Source organism: Castanea sativa, chromosome 6 (assembly GCF_040712315.1).
Source record: "Castanea sativa cultivar Marrone di Chiusa Pesio chromosome 6, ASM4071231v1".
Taxonomy (NCBI): domain Eukaryota; kingdom Viridiplantae; phylum Streptophyta; class Magnoliopsida; order Fagales; family Fagaceae; genus Castanea; species Castanea sativa.
In genome coordinates this window covers 19,548,762-19,574,014 of record NC_134018.1, presented here as the reverse complement: position 1 = coordinate 19,574,014, position 25,253 = coordinate 19,548,762, and the positions used below count along the sequence as shown (strand labels likewise).

At 36.6% G+C, this 25,253-nt stretch overlaps 1 long non-coding RNA gene across 1 annotated transcript; it reads right to left on the bottom strand.

Annotated features, from left to right (window-relative positions):
* Nucleotides 1-18,532: 18,532 nt before the first annotated feature.
* On the bottom strand, nt 18,533-21,337 carry LOC142641567 (uncharacterized). Its single transcript, XR_012845424.1, has 4 exons — nt 21,300-21,337; nt 20,683-21,122; nt 18,867-19,022; nt 18,533-18,776 (listed from the first exon to the last, which is right to left on the bottom strand). It is a non-coding gene; the product is annotated as an uncharacterized LOC142641567 (long non-coding RNA).
* Nucleotides 21,338-25,253: the final 3,916 nt, after the last annotated feature.

Genomic DNA, 25,253 nt, shown 5'->3' with positions numbered 1-25,253 from the left:
AAATCCTTGCATTATATTTGTTCCTACTACCCGGCAGGAAATTTTGGCTATTCCTTTTGAACAGTATAAGCTGTAACCTCTAGAGATAAGCTGGTGTGGCAGGAAAATAGAACTCAATCTATCTCAGTGAAGAAGACCGCCTACCAGGTAGCACTTCGTCTTAAACAACAACCTGCTGGGCAGTACCACTTGGAAGAAGGTTTGGTCACTCAACGTGCCTCCTAAAGTTTTGAATTTTGTGTAGAGAGCATGCTCCAACAACCAACATCCTACCCACAAGAGACAATTTACAGAGAAGAAAATTAAAGGTGGAGCCGTGGTGTGACTTTGCTGTCAGCCACCAAAGAATGTAAACCACGTCTTGTGGGAATGCCTTTCGCTAGAAATGTTTGGGCAATGTTCAGAGGGACTCCCATAGCCGAACCCCTTATGTCAAGTTTTGTTTTCTCTTTATAGAAGTGTTTTGTGGATCTCTAAACCTTAGTGTTTTAAAATATCGCTGTTTTTCTCAATTTAATTTTTCTTTATCAACTCATTATAATTTCTGTTTATATAATATAATTTTATTGTTTTTATTTATTTTATTTTGTGAATTGCTAATCAACTCCTTTTCCTTGTGGAATTGACCTTGGACTCATCGTTATTACTTAGCTACAATCCTATACTTGGAAGCAATATTAAAGCAACAGCAAATTCTCACCCGTTTTTATTCATTCACCAACTCAAATTTTTTGCCTAAAGTACACCTATGCACCAGGATATACCTGAATCAAATTAAGAATTAATTATAATATAATGTAATACTATTATATATTTCAGTCATGATATAATGAAAAGCATATAGTCAATCTACTTTAAAAAAACCATAACACTTAATTGCACATATACCAATTGGTATTTTATTGGCATAAATAAACTATGAATTTTGAAACACTAATGTTATTACCTTGCTTCTTTGAATTGTTTTTCACTAACATGTTGTTGGAATAAAAAAAAAAAAAAGTATAATCTTATCTCTTTTATTTTGGTTTTCTTCTACTCATAATTTTTTTCTTTACAAATGTGTATGCTCTTTTGGTTATGACTATAAAAATCTCGGTATTTTTCTCTCTTATGTGTTACTGTGTATCACATAGTACAAAAGATATGCACACATTGAATGAACATAAAAAGTTATATAATTAATTGAGTAAAGTTTATGTTGACATGTTTAGGTTTAGGTTTAGGTTTAGGTTTAGCTTTAATAAAATGTTTCTCAACATATGGACTATGAATTTAGATACTCTTTGCTTGAAAAGGCATACAAGGTGCAAATAATTCATTAGAGTTTTGTAAATAATTAATTGCAAATTGATATTTTTATAGTTTATTGTTACTTGTAAAATATTTTTCATTAAAATTAAAGTAAACTTAAATTATTCAAATGATCATTTTCTTTAAAAAATTATGAGACAATAAGGACAATTACCACCTCTAAAAGAAAACAAAAATGTCAGTGTTGTGCTATGTTTAATTTTCCATTTGTTTTAAAAAATTGTTAATGTTTAATGTGTTAAAATATTTACATTACAGTCAGTTAATATTTGCATTCAAACTTGCAATATTTAAAATTTCATAGTAATAATTACATTCATTGTCTGTTTTGCGAATAATAATTATAATTATATCATCATTTAATATAATAAATCAAACTATATTTAATACAATGATCAAACATGTGCATTGCGAATGCAATTTAACTAATTGTTTGTAAAAAAATTTATTTTGTGAAGTATAAGTTAAAAATCAATTTTTTTTTTCATATATAAAAAAGTAGCAGTAGTTTTATTGTTGAATATAAGTTTATCTAAAAAGCAAATTAAATTAGTGTATATTCATTCGCCATACCATAGGTAGAAAAACTTTTGTCAAGCAGCATATTAGTGATTATTGAAGAGTACCTTATATCTACAATAACGGCTTTATGCACTACCTTTTTTGTCTTCAATTTATTTAATAACTTTTTAAAAAAAGTTTAGCTTTAATCTATCACATTGAGTGGAAAACATTAAAACTACAGTTAATAATTAAAGTTTAGAATATAGTTTTGTAAATATAGAAATCATTTTAATGTTTAACATAAAATAATGTTAAGTACATTATTATTATTATTATTTTTTTTGAGAAAGAATGTTAAGTACATTAAGTTACAATACATTAAATATAATACTTATTATATATTTTAGATATAATATAATGAAAAACACATATTAGGGACGCTTAAAATAATACCATAACACTTAACTGCACATACACCATTTGATATTTCATTGGCTAAATAAATTTTGAATTTTGAATCACTAACATCATAAATTTGTTTATTTGAATTATTTTTACTTACATGTTAGGAAAAAAAAAATTTATACTCTTATCCCCTTTTAATTTGTTTTTCTGCTTTTTATAACATGTTTTCTTTACATATTAGATTTCAAAAAATATTTTGTAACGCAAATATCTGTTATGGCTATAAACTCTCAAAATTTTATCCTTTATGCGTATTGCATAGTACAAAAAAAAAAAAAAAAAATGTACACATGGAATTAACGTAAAAATTATGGTTAATGACATGTTTATGTTTAGGTTTCTAAATTTTTTTTACAGTATGCATTACTTTAAAGGTTCATTCAATTAATACTCTCCCCTTACGTCTCACAACATAGGGGTTATGACCTATGACTCTAAATACGCTATGCTTGAGTGTGCAACGATCCTGCTTCTTTAAGACAATTCTATATATATATATATATAGAGAGAGAGAGAGAGAGAGAGAGAGAGAGAATTCTATCATATTTTTGAACCTTTAATCATGCCAAACCAAGTATAGTAGGAAATCTTCCAAAAGTATGATTCAAGCACCAAGATAATCATAGAAATTGAAGTTAAGTCAATGTGATTTCCTATTAGTTTATCTATATATACCTGCTACTTTAACCAAATCTTAGGGCAAATTATAATACGATTTACATACATAGACCTATATATACAATTTTGTTTTATTAACCAAATAATAGGTTGAGATCACTATATCGTAAAGGATCCACGTATTAATACATCCACATAGATGAAAACAACAAAAACAACAAAGCCTTATTCCCAATTTTCGGAGTAAGCTTTTTATTTCTTTATTTATTTGATAAACAATTTTTTAGGAGTAAGCTAGATGTGAAATTAAATTTGAATTACATCTTAAGATTATAGTTAGCACTGGAATTTAACATAGGATCCCTTGTAAACGTTGGTGATACAAGAGTCATGTTAAGCTAATTCGATATTATGAGAAAATTTCTCTATGACTAATGCAAGGTATCACAGGTGGAGTAATATAGTTTAAAAAGAAAGAATAATACAAGATGCAATTTCTATATATGAATAAATATATATTATACAGGTGGTGCTTACATTTTTATGAGTAAATATTAAGACTATTGCATTTACATGCAGATTCTTGTGTACATGCATAAAGGTTATAGCGGTTGGTGGCTAATTTTTTAATATAGTTTATTTATTAAAAGGTTGGTAGATAGATAGTAGATGACTTCCTAGTAGTAATGCATTGTATTGCCGGCTTGTAAATAGTAGGGTTGTTTGGTGATGATTTGCGTATTCATCTTCCTAAAGTCATCTAATAATCTTAAAAGTTTTGCTCCAAATCTGGTTGTATACAATAATTAAAACTTACATATTTTGAAAATTTTACTATTAGATTGCATTCTCTTTATGTTCTTAATACATATATATCAAATTTCATGCCAATTAGATGTTATTTACTATTTGATCAATAAATAGATTTTTTATGTATAATTTTGGGAGAAGCTTGTGTCTAGTGGCCAGTTCCATTGGACACGCTAGGATACGGACACGTGTCCGCATTTCAACGTGTCCAATGGAACTAACCACTGGATACAAGTCCAACCTCATAATTTTATATTACAAAAATTTAAAATTTAAATATTTGATTAATGATATAACTATTGATCTTTGATCTTTTGGAAAATTTGCAAGAATGAAGGATTAAAAAAAATTGATTCAACGATGGATTTGTCAAAATTCACTTTCAATAAAAATATATCAAGTAGAGTTGTTTTTTTTTTGGTAGAAATCAGAATTCAATTAAAACTAAACAGCAGATACAAAACGATCCGAGTACATCCCAGCAGTGTCTAAATTAAGCAAAAACAAGACCTCTGTAGGAGGTTCTAAAAAAATTACAAAATCCTGAGGCAGCAAAGCTCCTCGCCTAGCAAGGGAATCAGCACATTTAATAGCCTCGCAGTAACAATGCTGAACTTGGACCATGGGAATCTCCTGAAGACCCGCCTTACAATCGCTGATCAAAGCACCAATACCGTTAGGATGGCAATCTGATTTCTTCAAGAGGTCTACAACAAGTTGCGCATCTAACTCAAAGATTACAGTAGGAATTTTTAGAGCAATACAAAGCTTAATTCCATCTCTTAGAGCCCACAATTCTGCTGCTACACTGGTTGTAAACCCACAGCTCTAGCATACCCTTTAACCCATTCTCCCTTATCATTTCTAATCAAACCACCTCCCCCAGCCAATCCGGGATTGCCAAGGGATGACCCGTTAGAATTCAGTTTGTGCCAATTCAAGGGAGGGCAGAACCATCTTACCTGGATTTTGATCTGAGGGCGAGCAAACTTCATGTTGGTGTCGAGATAAGTGAATTCAGAGGCTCTAGAGATCACCTCAGCTCTCAAGTTCCAAGGAAGACCAGCATTGCGAAAAAGAAAATTGTTCCTTCGCAACCATAAGGTCCAAAGACCAAATGGGAATATGATTCCCCCAATTGAAGCTCGAGGAGGAAAGAAGCTTATTGGTTCAGCAATTTAACTTGAGCCAGTCCATAAGGCTGGTTCCAAAGAAAGTGCTTGCGGCAAGAGGGGGAGGAAAGGCCTTCCACAGGGCTTGAGCTTCACGGCAATCTCTGAGGCAATGGAGGATTGTTTCAGGCTTCTCATTACAAATAGGACAAGTTTGTGGGACTTCCATCCCCCTAGAATGCAAGACCTCTCTCATAGGAATGCTACGGTGAAGGCATTGCCAAATAAAACATTGGATTTTCGGAATAGTAGCTACCTTCCAAATCCATTCCCCATCCATCATCCCGGAATTAATATCTCCCTCCTGCAAGGATGCTATCTTGTAGGCATCCTTGAGGTCAAAAATCCCATTTGGGGAAGAAGACCAGGAAATGCTATCAGTAATAGAAGCAGATAAGGATATTAGAGTGGCTTTAATTTCCAATGCAAGCTGTTTAGGGAATGAGAAGGAGAATTTCTGCCAATCCCAATCCAAAAATTGGACCACATCCTTAAGGAGAATGCCATCCTCTCCATGGTTAAGCGGACCAGCAATCAACCCTCTAAGAGGTCCTTTGTCCATCCATTTATCATACCAGAGAGAGAGGTGGTTGTTTCTGCCCACAACCCATTTAGATCCAAGTTTAAAAATATTTTCACCTTTTTGAACTGCTGCCTAGGTAGCTGAACAGGACCGAAACTTGGCATAGGGATTAGCTCTCCTTTTAGGGTTTTTATACTTATGGAGTAAAACTCTTGCCCATAGCGAAGAAGTCTTTGAGTGCAGTCTCCAATTCAGTTTGGCAAACAAGGCCGTGTTTTTTGCTTTGGCTTCTTGGATGCCCAAACCACCTTCCCTTTTAGGCTTTGTGATTTTCTTCCGACTCACCAAATGGATTTTTTTTCTTCCTTTCTGAAGAGCCCCATAGAAAATTCCTACTAAGCCTATCAACACTGTTAAGGATCTTGGGGGGAAGAGCCATACACTACATGACATAGTTGGGGATGGTGGTGGTGACAGCTTGAGTAAGAACCAAATGACTAGCAAAAGACAAAAGATTAGCTTTCCATCCAGAGAGATGACTCTGAACACGGTCAATAATAAAGCCAAAGTCCTGAGGGGTAGGGGAGTGTGCTTGGACCATATCATTAACTATACTATGAAAATTGGGGTTGATGGCACCCCGAAAATTCCAAAATAAAAGATGCATAATTTAAAAGACAAGGAAGGATATAGACCTTTCAAGAAAGGTTGTGGCGACCACCTCCTGCCTCGACAAGCATATCATTCGTTGGGGATTCCAAAACCCCCATTTGCTCCTCACTAGAATCCATTTGCATCGTCTCCGCTCCATCTTCCCCTTGATTTGACCCCTTTGATTGGCGAGATGGATCAATCCACTTCAACGGGAGGTTAGAGATGCTAGCCGAAACCCGGTCGATGCTCGTGTCCTGCTTCCCATCCAAAAAAAAGGAGTTTGGAACTTTTGAAGAATCCGATTTGGAGGGCTTAATACTCAAAATATCTTGATTAGGCACACTAACCAAGCCCTCTTCTGTATTCTTCACAAGGGCTTGCCTATTGAGAATCTCCTTGAGAGAAGCTGACCCCCTTGCTTTAAATTCACAGACCCCCGACGGCGAACAGGTGCCTAGAGTGTCTGAATTGAAGCTACTGCTACCTTCACCCATCTTAAGTTCAAAGGGATTTGTGCCCACCGCCTTCCAAGAAAGAGAGGAATATTTGTTTGTGCCCTTAGTTCTCGGCGTAGCCCGAGTTTTCTTTTTTGTCTTTTGGCCTTGATTAGAGCTCTTAGCACTCGAGATGTCAGTCACAGGGTTAGAGATATCCTTACTTTGACTCTCCTTAGTGCGATCTGCAAGAAACGCACTAGCTCCTGTAATGACAATGGGCTGTCCCTGTCCATCCTTGCTGGTATCACATGCTTTGGATAGGCCTAAGGCAAGACTGAATGGGGTTGAGGCCTGTTGATTCCTTGGGCTTCGATCAGAGGAGCCCAAAGTAGAAGTATGGACATGCTCTTTTGCAACTTTCCTGCTGGGAGGCCTTTTTCGTGAAACTAATACCCAGGGACCAAAAGCTTTCTCTTCTTTTGAAGTTTGATCATGTGCGTTAGACCGGCTTCCCGCTTCTTCTTCCCCCCTTCTATTGCTAGAGCTCAAACCTTGTAATGGAAATTTTCCATCTTATGTCCTACCCGGCCACAAGCAAAACATAAGGAGCTAAGTCCTTCGTATTGCACCGGCTGATCAATCCCACCAAGCTTGAGGAGTTTGGTTATTGGCTCATCAAGATTTATTTGGACACATAATCTGGCAAATCTCCCCCTAGACTCCACCGGTCCAATGACTTCCCTAATCTCCCGAAGCACCGATGGTTAATAATACTCAATCGGCAACTCAGGGAGCTGAATCCAGACCGCTATAGAGGATAGGCTTGCATGGGAAGCTTTGAAGTTGGGCTCCCAACGAATTATGGATAGGTAGTGTCCCCCCACAAACCAGGCACCACCCTTAAGCACCCTGTCAATGTCCTCAGTCTCTGCAAATGTAGTAAGGAAGAAGTCTTGGCCAAGGTTGACACAATCCTTCCTTCCCGACGGTTTCCACATAATCACAATGCATGAGTGCAAGAAGCTATATCTAATAGACTTCCCCACAACCTTGAGAATTAAGGCGTTTGACCATTGGGCTCTTATTCGAGTTTTGGTAGTGCTAGAAAGTTTGACCGCCTTCTCTCCTAGAGGGAGATCAGAGAACTTGTCGTTTGACTCTACCTCCATCTCCATATTGTGACTGACGTCAAAAGCTCGTTTAAAGGCTCCTGGGATTTCTCCAAGCAGTTTATCCCTATATGACCTCTTTTCATTCAAGCCCGTGGAACTATTGTCCGAGCAATGCTCACCCAAGCAGTGGTTTTCCTTAACATTCTTCGTACGCCGTTGAAGTTCTGTATCCTCCTCTCTTGACCTGGTTGCGCTCTCACACATCCTCTCCCTACTACTGACAGTTTTTGAGATAGTACTTGATCAACTGGACCTTCAGCCACACATTTTCACACTTTCTCTATCAAGTGGAGTTGTAACCAATAGAAAGATAACATTAGTCATTGTTACCAAAACGAAGATGATATTAATTCATGTTATGTGCAGTATTACACCTACTCACATAGTCCAACCAACCAAGTGAGTTGTTTACATTACTTATACTAGGACATATGTTATCTTCGTATTGGTAGTTGAAGTTTTCTTAGGTTCCAAACATATTTGGAATCAAATATTTTCCATTTATAAATAGATTTTAGAATGAACAGTGCTACATTCACAACATTTTTATAACACTTTTACAATAAATCTTAGGTAGCATGTTTTATGGGTTTTTAATCTGAATCCACCACTCAAATGACTTTTTTACCCACTAGTAATAGCAAGTAGTAACTTACCATACGAAATTTGTTGTGAAAATGTTGTGGACATAATATTTCTCTTTTAAAATCTTATTTTAAAATGATGTATTGTAAAACAAAGTTTGGGATTTATGACATATTATTAAGGCGACGATGTAAAATAGATAAATTGAATTTTGGGATGTAAAATTGAAATATCTATATATATAATTTAATTAATTAATTTTGCATTAATGACAATTATTCACATCACTATTATTATTTCCACCCATTATTCTTTTGCCACTATTTTCGTGTACAACTCAAGGTCTACTGTCGCTACTCGCTATTCGTTTGGCTTCTCAGGTACTGCATTCTACTTATCCGTCCTTCTTCATTTCTGGATATTGTAATACTGGCTCCTATGAGTTTTCTTTGGTTTGTATAATTTGATCAAGAGAATTAGCAAAATTTTAAAAGGATATGGTTTAAGATGCATGGGCTCATAATGGGTTTGCAAAAATTTGAACAAGACTGATGGGTATCATGTAGTAGCAATTGGCCAAATTGATGGGCTACGTTGCAGGAAGTGCTGGAAGCAAAGAAAAGGTATATCAACCTTAATTGGTGTTAGAGATATATTAGCCCATTAGTATAAGCTCAAGCCTAATTCTATTTTGTGTGCAAGCCAAGTCTCCTACTTGTATTAGAAGTTTATTAGTTTAGAGTTTAGTTTATTATATATACACATGTTATGGTTCATTGTGACACAGGATTTGTAACACCCCCAACCTAATTGCATAATTAAATTTATGAGTTTATATGTTTGTTATTACCTTAATTATTTTAAGTGCATTAAAACTTTGCTATTGTGATATTATAAAAGACATATGCTCTTTTGATGTTGTAGAAAATAAATTTTATGAAGATAAGGATATATATGTATATATATACACACACAGGCATTTCTTGAAATATAAGTTTATATGGGGTGAAAAGTGCAAATGCCAAAAAGTGGAAAAAAGTTGGTCTTGATCTTTTTCTCCTTTGCTATACACGTACACCGGGGGAATGTGCAGATTAGCGGTGTGGATGGCATGAATATAGTAAGTTAGGCACTGTTTGAAACTATAAAGGAAAATAGCAACTCGAGTTTTTGAAACTCGAGATTTACATAAAAAATCGAGTCTCAGAAACTCGCTTTATGCTCGCTTTGCGCTAGCTGAGGTGGACAAAATGCCACCTAGATCTCGAGTCTTTAAAACTCGTTTTACTTCAAATAAAAATCGAGTCTATAAGACTCGAGTTTTACTGTATCTTATTTTTAAATTATGATTTCATAAGCATGAAACTCGAGTCTTACAGACTCGAGTTTTCGATAAAACTCGAGTTTATAAAACTCGAGTTTTTCTGTATCTTATTTTTTAAATTATGTTTCATTAGCATAAAACTCGAGTCTTAGAGACTCGAGTTTTTCCAGAGTAACTCGAGTCTTATAGACTCGATTTCCTCTGGATAGTTTTATTTAAACCCAGCCCGTGGCATTAACACTCACAGAGACTCACTTAATACACACTCACAGAGACTCACTTAATACACTCTCAGCCTCACTAACTCTCACTCACTCACCCTCACTAACTCTCACTCACCCATAACTCTCTCACACCACTCACTCTCACAAAACCACATTGTCCACTCTCACAAAACCACAATCTCCACTCTCACTGCTCTTCCCTCTTAGCAAATTCATATCTCAGGTAAGGATTTGCATAATTTGATTGTCATTGTAGTTGGGTATGTTGTCTATGGGTGTCCTCTGATGATAAAGTGATACTTTCTTATGAATTTTAATTATTTATTGAAATATGTATAGTTTGTTTCTTTAGAATCTTTCTTGTGTCCCTTTAGAGTTTTCAACCTCCTCTTTAGCACTTAGTCTCACTGGATCTGCTTTTGTTTTCATGGGCATTGTCTGAAGGGACAAACAATTACATTCATCATCCTTTTTCCTGGCATATTGGGGCTATTTTCATGGGCATTGTTAATTTTTACGGATCCCTATAAATAAGCAAATATTGTAAGTATAAATGACTGAAAGCAACACTAGTTTCCTTCTGTTCTTCATAAAATTCGTATTTCTTATGAAAAACACATTGAGGGGCCATTTGGTCTGCAGAATCCTGACAAGATTCCCATCATTCTCCAGGAATTGATTGGATTTTCATCTTTGGTTCTCTAATTACATAACACATTCCAAGAATGTCACCTTCCCATGTTTCAGGGGAATATGATTACCACATGAATGATGCTAACATGAGATACCCACCATGTGGGAAATGTGGCTAAAATGACTAAAATGCTTATATGTATAATACGCACACACTCGCATGCACACACTTACATACATCCATATATACATATGTACATATGAGTAATTAGAAAACATACCATACATCTAATCATCCCATCAGTTTTGCTTGCTCATATGACATCTTGAATACATAGAAAATGATGTTGTTAAGCATTCACAAAGTAGGTTCAAAGAAAGAATGATCCTGAATTACTCAGCAGTGTAATGTAAATGCACTACATTGAGAATTGACATTTCTAGAATGAGCATTTCTTTTTTTGATAAGTAACAGAATAAATTTTATTAAGAATAAAAAACCAACCAAGTACACTGGAAATGTACTAGGATTAGAAGGTTTACGTCTTGGCCTTTAGATAATAATGGGCACTCTATAACCTGGCTTGAATATGTTCATTGGTAAGATTGCATTACTTTTTTCCCTCACTTTACGACTATGTGATTTAACTAACATAGGACTTGACTTGAACAGGTTCACAATGTCTGATATTGTTATAATCATATACCACGGTGCTCCGCTTAAGAATCCCAATGCGAACAAGGGATTGCCATTTGAGGGGCCGGGTATGAAGACCTATTATGCCCAAGTTGATCGTAGGTTGAAAACCCTTGATGAATTGAAGATGTTTGTCATGGAAGAGTTGTGTAAGAATCCTGATGCGTACAACATGCAAATTACTTATCGTATGCCAAATGAAATCATGAAGCACCAGATTAATTACAAGTATATGGTGATAGAAAAAGACAAACATGTGAAGATCATGTTTGACAAGTTGGAAAGTATAGCTGAAGTAAGTAACATTGAGTTGTACATACAGTTGGAGCCGCGTGCAGTATGGCAAGAGGATATCCAACAAACAACCACAAGCTTACAAGTTGCGATTCCGGATGCTCAATATGAGTATTCTACACATGTAGAGGATGATGATGTTCATGCCGATGGAGATGATGATGATGATGATGATGATGATGATGACGACGACTATGTTGATGAGACTACTGCCGTTAACAATTATGATGACGATGATGATGACGACGACGACGACTATGTTGATGAGACTACTGTCGTTAACAATGATGATGACGATGATGATGACGACTATGTTGATGAGAATCTTGCCATTAATGGTGAAGATTTTGCCGATAAAGATGACTATGAAGACATGATTGACAGAGGGGACTTTCGGGACTTTGAGGACTTTGAGAGGGACATTGATGACGATGAGACATTGGACGGTGGTGAACCTGATGCAGACAATGTTATTAGTGTCCAAAACATTACAAACACAATCCCTGCCTACGCACCTCCTGCGTTGTCATTCTCTGCAAATACTTGGGAAAATATGGTTGATCCTTCGCATATTGAGATGCCATTTGTGTCTATTTGGAGAGAGGGGATGAATTTGTGCAAAGGGTTGACTTTTGCCAGTAAAGTGGAGGTGAAGCACGTATTAACAATTTGTGCCCTCAAGGAAAACAAACACTTTAAGATCACTAGGTCGACGAGGAAAAATTTTTGTGCGAAATGCGTGCATGAGTCATGCAAGTGGTATGTCTACGCAGTTAGGAAGCCCGAGCTCCAAAATCTATGGATGGTCACCGTGTATGTGGGTCCTCACACGTGTATACCGACTGGGGTACGAAATGATGGTAGAATGATAAGTTGTAATTTTATTGCAGCAGAAATCCATAACAAGTTACATGAGGATCACACCACTCAAATTAAGCATCTCAGATCTCTGATAGAGGCGAAATATAATGGCCATAAGCCTTCTTACTACAAGGTATGAGATGCGAAACAAAAGGCGATTGCGCTTATGTTTGGAGATTGGGAAGAATCTTACCAAAGGCTGCAAAAGTTGCTAATGGCGTATATTGATCAGGACCCGACTACCCAGTTTTGCTATCGTGTCACACCCACCGATGAAGATCACACCGTATTGTTGCATTATGTGTTTTGGTCTTTCGGTCCATGCATATCAGGATTCAAATACTGCAAGCCGGTTATCAGTATTGATGGGACCCATCTTTATGGTAAATATCAGGGAAAGTTGTTGGTCGCAATGGCAACCGATGCTAACAACAAGGTATTCCCTCTCGCCTTTGCTGTTGTGGATTGTGAGTCAGGGTCCAGTTGGAGGTGGTTTTTATGATGCCTCAGAGAAACGATTGGCCACCTGATACCTGACGACGGCATTTGCATAATTTCCGACCGACATCTCGGTATCAAAAACGCCATTGCAAACTGGCCTAGAAGGGATGATGGAAAAGCAGGGGTATTTCATAGATATTGTCTTCGACATGTTGCTAGCAACTTCAACACCCATTTTCAGAACTCGACTCTAAAGTCAGCGGCGTTGAAAGCGGGATATGCTAGTCAGGTAGTTAAATTTGCTACCATAATGGACTCCATTAAGCAGGTGGAAATTGAGGCCATTAGGAAGAAGAAGAAGGTGACGGGGAGGGATGGTAAGGAAAAGAATCAAGATTATCTTCCATACACATACCTAATGAGCGAGGATGCGGACATGTGGACCCAGTCATACGATGGTGGGAGACGTTTTGGAGCAATGACAACCAATATATTAGAGTGTTTCAATGGTGTGCTAAAAGGTGCACGAGGCCTTCCTATTGCCGCGTTGGTTGAGTTCACTTGGAACAAACTTGGTCAATATTTCCACGACCGGCACAAAGAATACCATTATGAGTTGTCAGAGGGTAAGAAATGGAGTGAATATGCCTTATCCACGTGGGATGGAAATAAGCGTAAATCTGAGAAACACTATCTCAAGCCATTTAGCAATGAAGAGCTGATATTTCAAGTAGTTACCCAACTCAACATGTGTAGCGCAGGAGGGGGAAACCACAGTTACGAAGTTCGGTTACGGGAAAAAACATGCAGTTGTGGGAAATGGCAAAATATAGGGATCCCGTGTTCACATGCAATTAGAGTATGTGACTATTTACATATTGATTCGACCACGTATATTCACCCATGTTATGGTTTGAACCATGCCCTTAACACTTATGAGCATGCATTTGTGGTTCCTAAGTCACAGTCATTATGGAGGGATCCCATGGGGCCAAAGTGGTTGCCTAATCCGGCATTGTTGCAGGCCAAAGGTCGACCGGTGAAGTCACGAATAAGGAATGAGATGGATGGAGTGAGGAATAAGGATCAAGAACCGGGATGGCGGAGGGAGGATGCAGATTTGATAGAGAGTCAACCCAAGCAGACATGTGGACTGTGTCATGCTTCCGGGCATAACCGCAGAAAATGTCCGCAGTCCCGTGGTGCTTCCACAAGCGGCCATGTTCCACACTAGGTAGGTTGTCAAAAAGTTATGCATCGGTTAAATAATTGTTGTTCATTCGATGTTTACCTAATGTTTACTATCTTGTCTCCTAACGTAAATACTCTACATTTTTCAGGCATCCTTCCATGGACGACGTTTTTGTCATGCAGACCGCTGATCTTAGGAAAAGTAACTACGTTGTATTGGCTCTATGTGAACTTTTTGATTGTTGTTGAATGTACTTGTAATTCTCTATCCAATGTACCTCTATGAAGATTGTGATTTGAGTAGTATGGTTAGAATTGCAAATTAAGCGTGGTTGGACATGTTTAGAATGGTGATATATTGAGAATGAATTTTGTTGTGATTTGAGTGCATTTACATTGTAAAACTATGCCTGAAACAGAGCATTTTCTGCTGGGGAAAAAAAAAATTGCCCAGTGAAAATCGAGTTTTAGAGACTCGAGTTCCACTGGGCTATATTCACTAAAACAGAGCATTGCTCTTTGCCTGAAATAGAGCATGCTTCTGCTGGGAAAAAAAAAATTTGCCCAGTGAAAATCGAGTTTTAGAGACTCGAGTTCCACTGGGCAAATTTTTTTGAAACAGGGCATGCCTCTCTGCCTGAAACAGAGCATGCTTCTGCTGGAAAAAACAAAATTTGCCCAGTGGAAATCGAGTTTTAGAGACTCGAGTTCTTTGGAAATCTCGATTCTTTAATACTCGAGTTGTAGTGGAAAATAAAATCGGTCCATTTGTTGTAATTTGGTCTAATTTGGTCTGATTTGGTCTGATTTGGTCTATTTTGGTCTAATTTGGTCTGATTTGGTCTGAGTTGGTCTAATTTGGTCTGAGTTGGTCTGATTTGGTCTGATTTGGTCTATTTGGTCTATTTTGGTCTAATTTGGTCTAATTTGGTTTAATTTGGTCTGATTTGGTTTGATTTGGTCTAATTTGGTCTAATTTGGTCCATTCAGTCCACTTTGTTCCATTTTGGTCAGTTTCGAGTTTGGGGGTCAGCTGTCCACCATTGCTACACTGATATTCATAGTGCTACATGTGCTGCTCAATAGCTTGGCACTGTTGAACCCTATCTAGTCATATCATTCACACTCACGTCAATACACAGATCTGCATCATTTTGCAATGCACTGTTTTCAAGGATGCAGAAGACCCTTGAAAAGTTTATGATGCATTTAACACAACTTGGTATTTTCTTGTCAAGTTCATGTCAGATGAAACACAAGCATGCTAAATACTCTTCACATGAATACTGTTCAGCTGAATAGTCATGGCAGTACACTGCAACTACTGCCCAGAATAAGAGAATCTCACTATGACATTGGGAACATTTGAACAAAAAATTCGTATCGTGGTTTTCCAGCCTGTATTGACATGACAAGCCTGAATATGTTAAATTTTATTATTGAATACACAGTGGAATGAGGTTATAAATGTACCACAATTCTTTTCTTATTCCTACACCACTAACTTTGTAGGTTGAGTAAGCTATGAGTCGCAACGCCTCAACATCATCTCGTACACGTAGAAACAAGTTTCAATCTACTTCAACAAATGAATTATCACAAGTTCCAGCAGATCAACAACTACAAACATACACAGACCACTATGGAGGGAAATGGGTTGGAAAGAAGAGAGATTTCGTTAATATGCCAATATACACGTACGAGAGTCTTGGAAGCGTTGGCCACATCATGGTCGGCAAACCTACAAAACTAAGTACAGATACCACCGCAATGGAGTTCACCGTAGCAGAACCACCATGGTCAACCCTATACGAGAAGAGGTGTGAGTTGGAGGTGTATTGTCGATGGCACAGGTTACGAGTTCCTAAGGCACGCTCAGCCGAGTTACCTAGAGATGAGCCTGCCAACATACTTGCTCGCCTTGAACAAGAGAACAATCAAATGCAAAGGCGGTTAGACCGTTTTCATGCAGTCCAAAAAGCTAGGAAGCATCTAAAGGGGAAGGTGCAAGAGCGAGCCATGAAGTCTATTAATGAAATTACTGCGTTAGATGATGAAAGTGACATTTCAGACTTCTCAGATTCAAGCAATGATGACTTCCAAAAATTTCTACCTACGAACATTCAACGTTGTTGTTGATGTCTACACGTTTTGTGCAATACAAAATATTGTTGATCGTGAGGGCAAATGATCCTATTGTACGTGCACCTTTTGCAAATCTAAAGATGAATTGTTCATTACTTTTGGTTAAGTTTATAGGAAATCACTTGCTCATTTTTTCCCTGTTGTTCGTTGTTGGTATGTTATGAATAGATGTACTTGTATTAGTGTTTGCAAGAATTATAAGTGCTTGGTGAAAATTATGGTCTAAACTCAATATTCCGTGAGTAAAACTCGCTTTTCTAACGTAATACTGAATGTCATTATTTAAATTTACGGTGGGATTCACCGTTAATGCGAGAAGAAGAGGGCTTGAGAGTTGGGACTTGGGAGTGTCATTTAGCAGAAGCTGTGCTCCACAAGTTTGACAAATTCTTTGAAATCAATTCGTCCATCTCCATTGTCATCAAAGACTCTGATCATCCTTTGGCATTCCACTTCCAAAGGTTCCATGAGCCCCACTGAACAAATCTAACATTTGAAACAACTAAACCACCGAGCTTTTTTTCTCAAATCAAATAATTTCCTACACGTCACGCCTTAACTCTCTGCTTTTGTTTCTTTTTCTTTTTCTTGTAAATTTTAAATAAGATACAAATTTTAACCTTAGCATATCAATAAGCTTCCCTATTTGACAACAATTGATTTGAAATGACTGGTGGCAATATTTATCCCATATTTTAAATTCATGGTTGAAATCTTTTTAGATCCTTTAGTTGAAAATCCACCGAAATTATTGATTAATTATCAATTTATCTCAATTTTGTCTTCCGCAAGATTGTGATTATTAACCACAAATTGGCAATGCACCAAATGATAAAGTAGAAAAAACATCTCCAAAAGAAAAACCATTGCAGGTCAGTTAGGGCAATTTATACTATATAAGGAGTTTACAAATTATAAAAGTAAAAAATAAAATCTTTGTAACTAGTCTCTATAACCCAAACACCCCGCAGATAACTCATTGATGTCATCATGGAAATTTAACCAAATGTGAGATTATCAACTAGGAGCTTTGTGGCTCAATGAATATGCTCGGTCTCTTTTACGAGGAGAACCTAGATTTGAATCCCCCTTTCCCTCACTTGTTTTAAGCAAACTAAAAAAAAAGTAAGATCATCAATTGAACAAAATTTCAAACCACAAACCATATAAAATCTAGAAGGGCAAGCACCTGCTTCTCCCTTCTTGTTGAAGTTATGTGATGAGAGGAAACACTAGTTGGAAAATTATTTTGTGATGTCAAGTATTCTAAAATCTGACTTAGGACACTTTTTGAGACATTAGCTCTTTCACATGCAACATAACATGCTATAAACTCAAACATATGGCCTATGTCTTTCTTAGAAGGCCATTCTTCGACCAATCCACTGACATCTTCACTATCTGACCTCTCTGTCTGGGAAATGTCCCTATTAAGCATACAAATAAGAGAGTTCACTGTATCTTGGACCAATATATTTTGACATCCATTGTGGGAGCAGGGAGGAACAGTATGATTCTGACTCTGACAAGGCTTATGAGGATGAGAAAACTGGATACCTTGTAGCTTCATGGCCACAAGTCATTTTCTAATCAACACCACATTGCAACACCGCAAACATGAGCAAGGTATTCAACTATCAAACGCAGAAGATCCAAAGCTGATACTGAATTTGAAGCTAATACAGGTCAACAGTTGATTGTTACCATCCTCCAGTGTCATCTTGAGAGTGTAAGAGCCCTGTGAATACCACAAACCATCAGCTGGTTGATGCGAAACACTAGAGTAAAAAAAATAAAAATAAATGATAGATTAAATTGTTATATTGGACTGAAAATGAAAGAAGGAATGGAAATTACTGATTTGCAAGTTTGGCTTCTCTTAGCCATGCATATGAATCCACATGAAAGAGGATACTTATATCATTACTTCTCTTAGCCATGCATATGAATCCATATGAATCCACATGAAAAATAATCTGTACGAAGCTCTAAGACATAATAATTGATGAAGTGACTCTTACCTGGCCAGCTTCAATTTCAGTTTGAAATTTCCTTGCAGCTACACCAGATGTAGTAAATATAGAAGCCCCATTGCCATACCTGTTCCAGAAGTACAAGTCACATACAAATCACATGTAATACTTCTTTAAGAGAATTAGAAAAAGTATAGTAATATATACAACAAGAGAAGAAAATTTAAGGAAGTACTTGTTTCTGTTAACAATATTTATGGCCTCTTCGAAACTGTCAGCCTGATGTTGAGAGGGACAGAAAAATTGTATGTTAATATCTCCATACTAGGCAATCAATAACCTGATTGATAAAAACAATGGAGTAATGAACACACCTCCATGCAAATAAGAACTGGGCCAAAAATTTCCTCCTGCAAATGCGGAGGTAGAAAAATGTCAGCATTGTTCTGAAGTCACAGTTCAGCTCTTTTTATCCAATTGGAAAAAAGCAAATGCAAATGCAATAGGATCAGAAGAAGAAAAAGAACATAAAGTTACCTTCAGGTGAATCAAAATTGAATTTCCTAGAGCAAACAATAGTTATATATGGCTTCATTGCCTTCTTCTTCTTCTTCTCATCCTCTCCACTCCGGGTAGTAACATCGCACTCTTCCCCCTCTTCCATGACACGAAACTCTTCAATCACTGAGACAAGAAATCCGCACACTTTTGCATTCATCAATCTCCTAAATGTATAGCACTAACCAAGAAAATTAGCAAACAAATTTCAAACCTAAAACATAAGGCCAGAAATTATATGAGTTGAAAACTGGTTAATTGCCTAGCTCACCTTTCATCTACCACCATATAATATGGATTGCACATGATATGTTCCATGATGCACATCCTTGCTTCCATTATGAAATGATAGAGGACCTGCTTCTGTGGCCCTTTCTCAAATGCCCATCCATATGTGAAAATTTGATTCATCACAAAATGTACATCCCTAGATATTAGCATCAGATGTTTGGTTCAAATGAAGCCAAAAAGAATTATATATTTAACATGCGATTATCAAGGATGGACAAAATGATAAGGAAAAACAGACAAATGATTAAGAAGAAAATATCAAGATATATCTCAGAGTAGAGGAGAAAATGACCCAACTAACAAAGCCAAGGTATATGTAGTTTCTTCTTCTTTCCTGCTGTTATCGAAATAAGCATATGATATACCTCATGTAATGAAATACTTCAGACTCCAAAACAATAAAGAAGCATATGATATTTCTTTATGACTTGACAAATAGCAATTACCTAACCCTATAACTTCTGTACTTGATAATTAACAAAAACATTTTAAAGCCTTGAGGGCTCCTCTCTTTCTTCTTAAGACTAGAGTTACATAGATTTCATTTCATGTGTCAACAACTTGGATTGACTACAAAAGAAAGCCAACATGTCAAGTTAAAATTTGAGTAACATTCATTCAGATTTTTCTTTTCTTTTCTTTTCAATAGAGAATCTTCCACACATTCTGCTAAAGCTTCATATAGTGAGCGTACCAGATTGAACCATTCATGTCAGTGTCTATATGAGTTTGGCCAAAATCTTAAATTAATCTACCAAAGTTGTGATTATTATCTTTTTGAAGGAATTTTTAAGGGATGAGTAGGATAATTAATTGCAACTTTGGTGAAATAAAAGAAGTTGATGAAGAAGAAGGTGTTACCCATGACTGGATCAGAATTGCAAAGCCTAATCAAGCCGATGCTGAACTTGCTGACACACACACAAACGCCAATAATTTTTCACCATCATCATCCAAAAATCTGAACTTGTAGCTAAATTTATGAACTCTGAAAAAGGGGAATTTCTCGTCTTTTTTATACCCAAACAAAAATTCTATAAATCAATATCATAATGTTTTGCTTGAAATTGATTAATTGTAAATTGAATAAACTCACAATAACAATGATTGTGAAGAGACCAGAACTTTTCAACTAGTGACACATTGGGAAACTAAAAAACTGGAACTTGAAAATGCATTGCATAAGATCAGAACATAATGTTAAACAAATGGTACCACATCAGCACTTCATTTCACCAGAAGGGGAAATTAACTAACATCATGAAAATGATCAATGTGGACAGAAGTACTGCTTCAAACTTTACATGAACTGAGAATTAACAATTACTGAAGTACATGTTTTAAAACATTAGGTTTATCGTTGCTGAAGTCAGATCAATGTGGACGGATCCTCAATTTGTTTATAGAGTCACTCAACAAATTTATAGAGATTAAGATATCCTATTAAAGCATTAACAACTTTAAAAATGTACTCGAAAGGACCTATTTGTAGTTATTTCCATATAAAAGGTCATTGATCTTACAATTGACAGGACATTTTAAAATATTATAAATGAAGTGTGATCAGGAGTTGTTATTTAATACGTATATCAAAAGCACACACAAAAGAGAACATAGGATTGAACCATTGGTGTCGGTGTCTTTGAGATTTTGGCCAAAATCTTATAAATTTAGCTTCCAATGGTTTTTTTTTTTTTTTTTAGGGAATTTTTGACAGATGAGTAGGATAATTAATCAATATTTAGTTCTAATAAAAAAAAAAAAGACGAAGCAGAAGAAAAGTTTAAAGAAGCTACCCATGAATGGATTTTAGACTTGCATCACTGAATCAAGCCAAGAATGAACTTTGCCCATGCAAACAAATCATCTCACACCATTGCCATCCAAAAATCTTTGCTTGAACCTAGAAACACAGAAATCATAGGTCCTCTTCTTCGGTGTGCTCTTCTTCATCATGCTCTTCACTGTGTTCGTCATCCTCTTCACTGTCTTTGTCATCTGACGAGCTTGAAAGAATCTACATGCCCAAAAGAAAACCTTATGAGTAATTTCAGATTAGTCTACATGCCCAAACTGAAGGAAATTAACAAGAGCAATTGGAGTTGTTTTCTCTATATGCAAATGAGTAAGATTTGCTACCATGATCATTTTTTATTAGTCTAAACAATTTTAGATCCTCTTCTTCCTCAACCTCTTCTTCCTCATCCTCTTCTTCCTCATCATAGCTCTGAAAATCCTACATGCCCAAAAGAAAACCATATGAGTTATTTCAGTTTAGTCAATAACAGAAGGAAATTAGCAAGAGCAATTGGAGTTGTTTTATCTATATGCAAATTTTTATTAATTTAATATTGATATATTGCAAAATAAAAGAAGAAGCCCAACGAAAAGAAGAAGTGTCCGAAGAAGTTACCTTGGCTCTGGCATATATTCTTGACTGCCTCGCACATAGCCAGTCCTCTCCTGTCCCTCTTTTGAAGCATTTCTCCAGAATTGGACATGTTGAGATCTCTAGTTTCTGTAATGGAGTTGTATGAAGGAAGTTCGGCACCAACTTTAACTTTGTGCAAACAAGGATTTCCAAGTTTTGAAGACGTGGCATTATAGTGAATCTTCTGATACAGTCTTCTTCTTCTCCTCCAATCCCATTCCATTCTTCCTAGCAATTGAAACACAAAAATGTGAGAGATATCAAATATATAGAACCTATGGAGCAATTAAACAAATCTAAGGAACCAGATGCTATGCATGCTAGTTATATGTAGAAGTACAACAATATATAACATAAATCACCTAATTCAGATTATTGAGAATTAGATAAATTCATCAACTAGCAAGTTTTTTTTTCTTTTTTCTGTGTGAAAATTTGGCAGAAATTTAAAATTTTTAGTTGATTTTTTTAAATTTTAAATTTATATTTCACAAAAAAAAAAAAAAGAAGAAGAAGAAGAAGAAGGAGAAGGCCAAGTAGAAGAAGAAGCGGCAGAAGAAGTTACCTCGACCCTCTATTTGCACAATCTCGCTATCAATCTTGCAATGCTGAATCAAGCATCGCAAATCATCTTTCACCATCATCATCCAAAAATCCGAACCTATAGCTAAAATTCATGAACCCAGAAACAAAGAGATCATAGGTGCTTTGCTTCATCATCCTCTTTTTTGTCATGGAGTGCTTTGTCATCCTCTTCTTCATCAACCTCATCTTCATCAAAATCTTCTTCATATTACTGAATTTACATGCCCAAAAGAAAACCATATGAGTTATTTGAGACATAGCTTATTATACAAACCAATACCTACTGGAATAGGCATTTGCATATGCTCAGGTCGTTAGGGATTTTAAAAGATAGATTTGATATTTATGAAAGTTTGTGTAGAAAGAACTGTTCAAAAGGTTTAAAATATCTACATGTCAAACTCACAATTCCCTATTCCCAATTGCATAACTACTCAGATTCTAAAGGTGCAAAGCAATGAAGTGCTAGAGTCTCCAACTCTTCCTTAGTGTGCAGCACACAGTGAAGAGACAACTCGTCTTAAAAACAGAGAATCTTCTTCAATCAAAATTGGGGGCAGGGGGAGGATGAATAAATAGACAAGATGGTCCCAGAAAAAAAAAATACCAAAAGAAATGGTGTCCAAGTACATAGGAAGTCTGAATACATAACCATGTCTATGCAAAACAGTACCAAAGAAATGGTACTCTAACCTTGCAGCCTACCCTGTACACAAACTCATAAACAGATGGATTTGGGGTGACACTCGTCTCTATAGGAACAGGCACCTCAATTGAATCTAAGGAGCCTGACCATTTGACATGTGCCATCTATAAATAACAAAGTAAATCAACATAGCTAACATGAGATGCATACAACACACTGCAATATGAATACAGCAATATACAAATCGCCTAATTCAAATTACTAATTAAAGTTGTTATTAAATTGACTACTAAAGAAAGCCAGCATGCCAGAATTTTGGTAACATTATTTCTGGTACTTTTCTTTTCTTTTCAAATAGAGAATCTTCCACACATTCGCAGTGGGCATACAAATTGAACCATTGGTGTCAGTGTCTTTGTGAATTTTACCAAAATCTGATAAATTTATCTACCAAAGTTGTAATTAATATCTTTTTGAGATTTGAAAAGGATAATAGATTTGACAGGGAGTGTCTAAAATAATGGAGAGAAGAAGTCTCCATTATAAGACCAAGGAAACATAGAACTGGGTAGTAAAAAAGATAATAATAGCCTGCTATCAGAATAGGAGTGGGTAAAATGGGAGAATGCAAAAGGACATTACAGAATCCAAAATTAGAATGGGTAATAGGTGAGAATAGAAAATGAGATAAGAAACCTTGCAAACTGATCAAGGATGGTTTAAAGATAAAAGTACAGAAATTGTTGGCTAAGTTAAGAAGATGAGAGTAGATGAAGCGTTTCAATTTCTTACAGGTACATGCACTTACTGAAGGTTAAAACTCGATTTAGAAAACTTCAATATCCACTACCTTCAATATAACAAACATGACATGGAACCTCTGATTTCCAGGATAGGAGTATAAAAGATAGACTAATATTAAAGGCATAAAAATGAAGAAATAGAATGCACCAGGAAACAAAGCATTTTACCATGACTTTAAGCCTCCAAGCCTAACAACTGTGCTGAGTGCCATGCATCTTTGTCCAGCAGCACCAAAACCAGAAGCAACCAGAGCATTTAAAGGAAATGCCTTTTGAGCTAGAGCCCATTGCCATAGTTCTTTAGGATGAAATAAAAAAATTAAAAATTAAAATGAATTCAAAGTTATAACGGAAAAGAATTCTCTAAGTGTAAATTAAAATATTATCAAAGAATCAAAATGAAGCTCCTAGGTTCAAATATATTAAAGTACTGAAAAATGAAGCTCCTAGGTTCAAATATATCAAAGAATCAAAATGAAGCTCAGTGTTCAAATGAGCATTGCAACTTACCTGGCCACAACTACTAAATAAGGCAGCAAGCCGCTCTTCAGTGACCTAAATTGACGTAATAAAAGGATTTATTAAAGTTATTATTCAAAAATTAGAACAAAATAAAAAGCATGTGGCAAAAATGAATTAAAAAGCAGCCAAGCTTGGAATTAATTTTACTGTAAATCATTGCCTCACATTATCCACATCCACATCCACATCCACCACATTTCAGGTACTGCTTCTTTTTCAAGATTCACCAATTTTGCATTTTTTAACCCTTATGTAATGTTTGGGTGCGGGGGGAGGAGGCTGTGGGGCATCATCCTTAGGCTCATCATCGTGCTGCAAAGACATTAGATGCATACAATCAATATTCGGTGTAATGATAAGAATAAAGTGAACCACAATATATATCATTACATTGTTGGTAATGTTATCATACCATAGAGCTGCCTTTGTGTCCTATTTTGTGTCCACCAGTCCCACAAGTGGGTGCTCTTCTAGTACGTTGTGGTCTACCTCGTGGGGGTGAGGGCTGCTGAGGGGGATGCTCGTCCGGTACATCAGTGTCAATCCCAACCGGAGGTCCTAAAGGGTCGGATGAGGATGAGGTAGGTGGGTAATGATGCTCTGTATAGCTAGGAGTGGGGATCATTGTCATGGGCAAAGTGGGTGCATTGGAGCTGGTGGGTGGGTATGAGGGTGTCTCAGGGTGCGTAGGAGGGGTCATATGAAAATCAAAACCAAGATCAAAACTGGGCTGCGAAGGTGGGGTGGGTGAAGGGACCTCGAGCTGAGGAGATGCATCTGGGATGGGTGGAGGAACCTCAGGTGGAGGAGATGCGTGTGGGATGGGTGCAGGTACCTCGGGACTAGTTACAGCCCGAGGGGTTGTTGCACGCCGACCACGGCCCCTACCTGCACTTGTGCTTGGGCTTGCTGTAGCAGGCCGACCACGGCCCCTAGCTGTACTTGTGCTTGGGCTTGCAGTAGCACCTTGACCACGGGTCGATGTACTTCGGGGTGCTGCGTTTGTGCTTGGGGTTGCAGTAGCTGTTGACTCAGTCTCATGCCCATTGTTTGCCTGCCCATTTGCTGCAAGACCACCACCAAGCCCAGCCACATTATTTAGGACACGTCGGACATGGTTGTGTGCTCGGCTGCCTACAGGAAGCATCTCCAACAGTACTAAATGGCTTTCAATCTAAAACGGACAAAGAACCAGTACAATCAGATTTGATCTACTCAAATACTTAACTAAGAACAAAAAGTGTTATTAGAATACTATATGTAATAGAAAGTCATTTTAATTGGAGGTCAGTCAGATCAAACCAGATTTGCTGAAAAAAGAAATCAATTGATTCTACGTTCCTACATGTACTGAAGAAAAAACAAAGTAGGCAATAAAAT